Consider the following 9,883-nt stretch of genomic DNA (forward strand, 5'->3'; position numbering starts at 1 on the left):
TATTGGCCGTCGGAGTCCGCTCTCAAACTTCCTAGCTTTTCTGTACTCGTTGTCGACCATGTGAGGTGCATACCTTGCCAACTCGGTGAAAGCACGATCATACTCTGCCACTGTTTTGCTACCTTGTGTCAACATCTGAAATTCTGTGGTCTTGCGATCTCGGACACTGAGTGGGAAATGCTTGTCATAGAACAGCTCCAAAAATCTGGTCCAGGTCAAGTCTGGATTACCTTCTCGGATCATCATCCACCATCTACGAGCGTCATCTTCCAATGTGAATGCTGCTAAGGACACCTTCTGAGCGTCAATGCTGGGAAAAACCTTGAACAACTTCTCCATCTCAAGAATCCATGCTTCTGCCTTCATCGGCTCTATACCTCCATGGAACTTTGACGGTTTCATCTTCTTGAATTCTCTGATCAGGGTCAATGTGTCATCTCCATACAAAGCTGGCTGCGGAGGCACTTGTGGTACTGGCGGTGGTGGAACTGCATGTCGGCCATCTGTCTGCTCGGCCTGAGTGGAGGTGGTACCGGTGTTCTGCTGCCTTGCTTGCCTTAACTCATCGGCCAAACTTTCAACCAACCTTTCTAATCGGTCTATTCTGTCCTCAGATTGATCTCGGCCAACTGGGGGTCTACCTCTTCTCATGATGCTAGGAGTATGCAGGATGCGACTCTTAGAACAAAATGAACAAATGAACGTGTATGCAAGTGCACATGATCATGCCAATGTAACAAATGATCATGCCGAGATGATGCACACCTTGTCAAGTAGCAAGCAATATGATGCAATCCTAAAATTATTCTAAGGGACATCCTATGCTCTTTAGGACTCAAAGTGTGTGAATAACGTACTATAAGGATCTTGTGCTCTGATACCATTCTGTCACGACCCCAAACTGCCCCTAGTAGTTTGGTGCCGTGATGGCCAGTAATCCGAGATTACCGAAGGCCAACTTTCAAAATTCACACACAATCAGAGTATAAATATATGGGGCTCACAAGTGCGGAAGCAATAATCTAAAATACAAGTGGTCCATAAGAGCAGTGCATAAGTCAAATGAAATGGCATACATCTTTACATAGCTTTAAAACTTGAATACAAATAAAATAAAGTACAAAATACATGTTACATCTTGATAAAAGGCTTCTCAAGCCGACATGTTCAAAATACATAAACTTCAAGATTGCCGACATAAACAAAAACACTGGAGCTACAAATCATGAAACATAATCTTCAGGATTGCCGACATAACATGCATACAAAACATACATCTCGGCGTAGCTGACTTTTTGCTTGTTACCTACATATATACATAGGGAGGGTGAGCTTGGATACTCAGTGAATGGTATAAGTTATAAAGGGGTTAAATGAATGATTCCCGAGGTCTTTCAAAACAATACATAATATATCTTTGTCAAAACCATACTTGTCATAGCTTGTACAAAACATGAGATAAATCTTGTTCATCAAACTTGATCTTACAAAACTTACTTACTTAACAAACGCCAACTTAAAACATGACCTCGGCATAACCTTGGTCCTTCAAAACTTAAGCGTAACCTCGGCATCGAGCACACCCGTTCATAGTCCGTGGGTGGCCGATATCTTAACAAGGGTGCTACTTAGGCTTAACGTCCCCTAGCATGAAAGGACGATGCTACTTAGGCTTAACGTCCCCTAGCACGAAAGGACCCTCAAAACAAGATGTGCTGCGAAAGTTTAGAGTCCTCCAGCACGAGGGACCTATGTTACAAAGGCCCATAGCCCTTTAACACTTGGGTGCTGCACAAGTTTAGAGTCCTCCAGCACAAGGGACCTATGTTACAAGAGCCCGTAGCCCTTTAACACTTGGGTGCTGTGCAAGTTTAGAGTCCTCCAGCATAAGGGACCTATGTTACAAGGGCCCGTAGCCCTTTAACACTAGAGTACAAATCAAGGGTGCTGCGAAAGTTTAGAGTCCTCCAGCACGAGGGACTTTCCGAAAATGTTGTCAAAACAAAGCTTATACTTGATACATAAAATAGGGATATCATTCATGCTTAACAAATACTTTTATCAAAACAAGGCAAAGCTTTATCAAAACCTTAAGAACATAACTTTATTAAAAATACCACTCACATAGTTCTTGGGACGTCGGGGTCAAGGCAAAGGTCTAGGTCCTACAAACACATGGCAAAGCATACTGAATGCACTTCTCAAAACAAGTCTTGCATGCATGCAAATGATCTCGGGAAAACATGCTGGAAGTCAAAACACTGTTTTACATGTCGGGAAGACATGCTGGGTACCAACCAGGTCTTTGCCGAGGTCCCACACCTCCTGGCCGAGGTGTGGCTACCTAGGCTTCGGCATGCGGTTGCACGCCGAGGTGCGCACAAGACAAACTAAAAGTGTAAGTGATCATGCAAGGTAGGCCAAGGTGTGATACGATGCTTGGTCTAAGTGTGAGGTCTAGGTGAGAGTGATCTCAGTGACTACACCTCGGGAAGTGAGGTCTGGAGATCTGGGTTTCCACCCGTGAAGAACAGGAAGAACATGAACATGAAGATCATGAAGAACATGAATGCTAAAATCATAACTTCTTTACTACAAAAATCTGGGATTTCATGCTATGAGTTCGAAAACATGGACTTGGGTACCCATGCTTGGAAATCATGTGAAAACAAACACAAAAACATGGATCTTGGCATGAGCTTTCGAATCAAAACATAATTTTTCTTGAAGAACACATGAATGCTATTTTCTCTTTCTAAAACTGAACTTCAAAGCAATGCATGGCTTACAAATCATATTCAATCATGCAATGCAATAACATAAATATAAAGAACGACAAGAGCAGATCAAGAATCTAACCTTAGAACACGGATCTATCGATTCGATCTCTAGGGATCAAGCTTGGAAATCTACTCTCCCTCAAGAACTCTTCTTCCTCTCCTAGAGCTTCTCTCTCCTCTTCAAAACAAAGATACAGAAATGATAGGTTTTCTCTCTCTATCGACTGACTTAACTCTTAGCTCAGACACGTGGCAACGACTGGTTGGTTCTCTTCAAAAAGGTGATAGGTTGACAAGACAAGACGATGACAAAGTGTATCTAACAAGCTACTCGGCATGGCACTCCGGCAAGCGATGACATCGGCTAAGGACAAAGCTTCGGCAACTAAGGTGACAATGACCTCGGCTAGGAAGGACAACACTTGACTAAGCTGTGCCACACCTTGGCCTAGATGTGCCACACCTCGGTCTAGGTCATACCACTCCCGGACAAGATCACTCAGGTTCAAAGGTAACATCTCGGCCTAGATAATACATATCTCGGCCAATATGTCAGGGCGAAGATGGAGGTCAACAAAGGAGTTCCAAGATACTTTCAGACTGAAGATGACCTCGGCTTGGAATGATCTAGGCGTAACATAACCTAGGCTTGGCATGACTTCGGCTTAACATAACCTAGGCTTGGCATGACCTAGGCTTAACATAACAGGAAAGGGACAAAGCAAGCACACAACATTTAGACAAATCACATAGACATCAAAACAAGGCATGGATCTTACTTAGGCAAAACAAGTCATAAACATACAAATGCAAGCTCAACGAGTCATAATCATACAAATTCTCATGAACATGACTAAGACATGAAATGTGGGTTATTACAGTAACTTAACATGGCAAAACATATAAATGCATGCAAACATGACTAAGACATAAATGTGGGTTGTTACAAAGAGAAGTTGAATAAAAATAAAAGTGAAAGTTGCATAAAATTAAAAATGAAAGTTCAATCCAGAAACCACTATACCTTAACAATCTATTTGGAAATTAAATAAAAAAGGAAGTTGAATAGAAAAGAAACTTAAATAAAAAAAGAAGTTGAATAGAAATAAAAATAGAAGTTGCAGAAAATTAAAATTTGAAGTTCATTCAAGAAACCACTATACCTTAACAATCTATTTGGAAATTAAATAAAAAAGGAAGTTGAATAGAAAAATAACTTGAATAAAAATGGAAGTCGAATAAAAATAAAAATGGAAGTTGCAGAAAATTAAAAATGGAAGTTCATTCAAGAAACCACTATACCTTAATGATCTGTTTGGAAATTAAATAAAAAAGGAAGTTTAATAGAAAATGTAACGCCCTCAAAGAAAAACATAAAACTCATTACTTTAAACATGCATTGATATAAAAAAAACCAACTATTTCTATTCATTAGAGTAATTCTTACAACTGTATTACATGTTAACAACAAAAGCAAATGCACTATGGGCTTACAGCTTTCCAAGTTAACACTTGGTTACAAAAAAGAAGAGTACTAACTCTATACAAAATAAGCCCTTGGCTTGATATACATGTAATACAACAAAATAACCAAAAAGAGTCTTCAACTCTCATCATCATCCAAGCTATGTCCTTGGAGGTGGCATACTACCTGTACCTGAAAATAATGTCCCATAAAGGGTGAGCCAACGCCCAGTAGAGATATGCTAAACACAATATGAGCAATGACTAAGACATTAGCAATTGATAAATGTTCAATTTCCATAAACCAGTTCATAACCCATTTCCATTTCATGACCACTATGTTCATGTTTCATTTCAGTTTCCATTTCTCATCAATTTCAAAATTCACATTAACGGCTCAGAACCTGGCCAACCACTTATATGAGACAATGACTCATATTAAACACTTCCCATTTTACAATAGATAAACATATTAGTTGTATCAACGTCTCAACAGATAAGCATACAAGTTGTATCCACATTTCAACAGATATGCATTTTAGTTATATCAACACTTCCAATGATAAGCATATAAGCTGTACCAACACTTCCAAGATAAGCATATACGCTATATCAACACATTATCTGACAAGCATATGACCTGTATCAGTGGAGTCCATCCCCTATCTCCTCCCAAACAACATCCGGTTTAGAGGTCCATCCCCTATCTTTCCCTAAACCGTGGAGTACATCCCCTATCTCCTCCCACACACACAACATATATACCCAAAGGTAATATACACAATCAATCAATACATAACGTTAATGTATTCTATCAATCGTCATACTCTATGACATATCCAATTGATTAGTTTTAGTTTGCCTAATCATCATGCATTGTCTACAACAATCAAAACTACCTTTCACCGGTAGCCCGAGCAATTATTTCTAAACAGATAATAAAAGCTCCAACAGATAAAGTATCAATGTTTTCAAAAGTGAGTGATTAATAAATCTAACTCCACTATTCAACCATATAATGAGTCAATTTCATTATTTCCAACTCAATCCCATATAGCTACAATTTTCCCAAATTAATTATACCAATTAATTTTAAACAACAAATTAGGGCTTTTACCCCCAACTCTCAATATCAACTCAAAGGTCCCAATATCACCAACCAACAACTATATCATCATTTTGAAATCCAAAATACATATTTTTGAATCAAAATAACAAAACTCCCTTTTGATATTTGCAAACCCTAACTTTCCAAAATCAACCATTTATACAAATACCCAAATATCTAGGTCAAAACTCATAGTAGTGAGTAGGAATCCCTACCTCAAAAGATGACACCCAACGAAGAAGATGGTGAAAACGAAGTTGCTCAAACCCACGAGTTTCTCAGATCAAAAGATAGCCCTCGACGATCATCAACTTTTTTGTAAAGGCCAAAGGCGAGGAAACAACTCTTACTAGATCAATATCTAGAGAGAAGGCAAGGTTCTAGATAGAGAAGCTCTCAAATGGCTTTTTCAAAAAAGTAAGAGAGAGAAAGAATGAGAAAAAGTGATTTAAAACTGTCCCACAGCCAACTGATATATGACATTCCCGCTCGAGCGGAGAACACAACGCTCGAGCGTCAAGAACAAAAACTAGGTACGCTCGAGCGCAAGAAGACCCGCTTGAGCGCCAAGACACAAGAATAAAGCACATCCGCTCGAGCGCGAAAACTAGTCCGCTCGAGCGTAGATTTCCCCCTCCCAGAACTTACATCGAAAAGGTATTACCCGCTCGAGCGCCAGAGTACCCGCTCGAGCGCCACCGCTCAAGCGTAAAGAAACCCGCTCGAGCGTAAAAATCACACCTGCAGAAGTTTTGCAGGGACACGAAAAACTGGGAGTGTGCAATATCCGCTCGAGCGCAACAAGACCCGCTCGAGCGGGATGACCAAAAACCTGGCAACAAGATTTCAGACCAAGGTTTAACCCACCTGTTCGAAAAAAGCCGAACACATCCTAAAACTCAAACAAATGGAATTAAAGGATGACAACAACATAGATATAACTGCCAACTCCACTGAACCAAGTCCGGAATACAAAAGAACAGTAAAGGGATAACCAGGATCGCTATAGAAAAGTAAATTGAATAAAAATAGAAGTTGAATAAAAATAAAAATGGAAGTTGCAGAAAATTAAAAATGGAAGTTCAATCCAGAAACCACTACACCTTAACGATCTATTTGGAAATTAAATAAAAAAGGAAGTTGAGTAGAAAAGAAACTTGAACAAAAAAGGAAGTTAAATAAAAATAAAAATGGAAGTTGCAGAAAATTAAAAATGGAAGTTCATTCCAGAAACCACTATACCTTAACGATCTATTTGGAAATTAAATAAAAAAGGAAGTTGAATAGAAAAATAACTTGAAAAAAATGGAAGTTGAATAAAAATAAAAACGGAAGTTGCATAAAATTAAAAATGGAAGTTCATTAAAGAAACCACTATACCTTAACGATCTATTTGGAAATTAAATAAAAAAGGAAGTTTAATGGAAAAGTAAATTCAATAAAAATGGAAGTTCAATAAAAATAAAAGTGAAAGTTGCATAAAATTAAAAAAGAAAGTTCAATCCCGAAACCACTATACCATAACAATCTATTTCGAATTAAATAAAAAAAGAAGTTGAATAGAAAAGAAAGTTGAATAGAAATAAAAATGGAAGTTGCAGAAAATTAAAATTGGAAGTTCATTCAAGAAACCACTATACCTTAACGATCTATTTGGAAATTAAATAAAAAAGGAAGTTTAATAGAAAAGTAAATTGAATAAAAATAGAAGTTGAAAAAAAATAAAAGTGAAAGTTGCATAAAATTAAAAATGGAAGTTCAATCCAGAAACCACTATACCTTAACGATATATTTGGAAAATAAATAAAAAAGGAAGTTGAATAGAAAAGAAACTTGAATAAAAAAGAAGTTGAATAGAAATAAAAATGGAAGTTGCAGAAAATTAAAATTGGAAGTTCATTCAAGAAACCACTATACCTTAACGATCTATTTGGAAATTAAATAAAAAAGGAAGTTTAATAGAAAAATGACTTGAATAAAAATGGAAGTCGAATAAACATAAAAGTGGAAGTTGCAGAAAATTAAAAATGAAAGTTCATTCAAGAAACCACTATACCTTAACGATCTATTTGGAAATAAAATAAAAAAGGAAGTTGAACAGAAAAGTAAATTGAATAAAAATGGAAGCAAAATAAAAATAAAAATAAAAGTTGCAGAAAAATTTAAAATGGAAGTTCATTGAAGAAACCACTATATCTTAACGATCTATTTGGAAATTAAATAAAAAAGAAAGTTTAATAGAAAAGTAAATTGAATAAAAATGGAAGTTGAATAAAAATAAAAATCAAAGTTGCATAAAATTAAAAATGGAAGTTCAATCCATAAACCACTATACCTTAACGATCTATTTGGAAATTAAATAAAAAAGGAAGTTGAGTAGAAAAGAAACTTGAATGAAAAAGGAAGTTAAATAAAAATAAAAATGGAAGTTGCAGAAAATTAAAAATGGAAGTTCATTCCAGAAACCACTATACCGTAACGATCTATTTGGAAATTAAATAAAAAAGGAAGTTGAATAGAAAAATAATTTGAATAAAAATGGAAGTCGAATAAAAATAAAAATGGAAGTTGCATAAAATTAAAAATAGAAGTTCATTAAAGAAAGCACTATACCTTAAAGATCTATTTGGAAATTAAATAAAAAAGGAAGTTTAATAAAAAAGTAAATTCAATAAAAATGGAAGTTCAATAAAAATAAAAGTGAAAGTTGCATAAAATTAAAAATGAAAGTTCAATCCCGAAACCACTATACCATAACAATCTATTTGGAAATTAAATAAAAAAAGAAGTTGAATAGAAAAGAAACTTGAATAAAAAAAGAAGTTGAATAGAAATAAAAATAGAAGTTGCAGAAAATTAAAATTGGAAGTTCATTCAAGAAACCACTATACCTTAACGATCTATTTGGAAATTAAATAAAAAACGAAGTTTAATTGAAAAGTAAATTGAATAAAAATGGAAGTTGAAAAAAAAAAGTGAAAGTTGCATAAAATTAAAAATGAAAGTTCAACCCAGAAACCACTATACCTTAAAAATCTATTTGGAAATTAAATAAAAAAGGAAGTTGAATAGAAAAGAAACTTGAATAAAAAAAAGAAGTTGAATAGAAATAAAAATGGAAGTTGCAGAAAATTAAAATTGGAAGTTCATTCAAGAAACAACTATACCTTAACGATCTATTTGGAAATTAAATAAAAAAAAGAAGCTTAATAGAAAAATAACTTGAATAAAAATGGAAGTTAAATAAAAATAAAAATGGAAGTTGCATAAAATTAAAAATGGAAGTTCATTAAACAAACCACTATACCTTAACGATCTATTTGGAAATTAAATAAAAAAGGAAGTTTAATAGAAAAGTAAAATTCAATAAAAACGAAGTTCAATAAAAAAAAAAAGTGAAAGTTGCATAAAATTAAAAATGAAAGTTCAATCCCAAAACCACTATACCATAACAATCTATTTGGAAATTAAATAAAAAAAGAAGTTGAATAGACCATAAACTTGAATAAAAAAAGAAGTTGAATAGAAATAAAAATGGAAATTGCAGAAAATTAAAATTGGAAGTTCATTGAAGAAACCACTATACCTTAACGATCTATTTGGAAATTAAATAAAAAATGAAGTTTAATAGAAAAGTAAATTGAATAAAAATGGAAGTTGAAAAAAAATAAAAGTGAAAGTTGCATAAAATTAAAATTGGAAGTTCAATCCAGAAACCACTATACCTTAACGATCTATTTGGAAATTAAATAAAAAAAGAAGTTGAACAGAAAAGAAAATTGAATAAAAAGGAAGTTGAATAGAAATAAAAATGGAAGTTGCAGAAAATTAAAATTGGAAATTCATTCAAGAAACCACTATACCTTAACGATCTATTTGGAAATTAAATAAAAAGGAAGTTTAATAAAAAAATGACTTGAATAAAAATGGAAGTCGAATAAAAATAAAAGTGGAAGTTGCAAAAAATTAAAAATGAAAGTTCATTCAAGAAACCACTATACCTTAACGATCTATTTGGAAATTAAATAAAAAAGAAAGTTTAATAGAAAAGTAAATTGAATAAAATTGAAGTTGAATAAAAATAAAAATTAAAGTTGCATAAAATTAAAAAAGGAAGTTCAATCCATAAACCACTATACCTTAACGATCTATTTGGAAATTAAATAAAAAATCAAGTTGAGTAGAAAAGAAACTTGAATGAAAAAGGAAGTTAAATAAAAATAAAAATGGAAGTTGCCGAAAATTAAAAATGGAAGTTCATTCCAGAAACCACTATAACTTAACGATCTATTTGGAAATTAAATAAAAAAGGAAGTTGAATAGAAAAATAACTTGAATAAAAATGGAAGTCGAATAAAAATAAAAATGGAAGTTGCATAAAATTAAAAATAGAAGTTCATTAAAGAAACCACTATACCTTAACGATCTATTTTCAAATTAAATAAAAAAGGAAGTTTAATAAAAAAGTAAATTCAATAAAAATGGAAGTTCAATAAAAATAAAAGTGAAAGTTGCATAAAATTAAAAATGA

The sequence above is a fragment of the Camellia sinensis genome, chromosome 2 (genome assembly GCF_055761805.1).
Source record: "Camellia sinensis isolate YWXY chromosome 2, ASM5576180v1, whole genome shotgun sequence".
In the NCBI taxonomy this organism is placed as follows: Eukaryota; Viridiplantae; Streptophyta; class Magnoliopsida; order Ericales; family Theaceae; genus Camellia; species Camellia sinensis.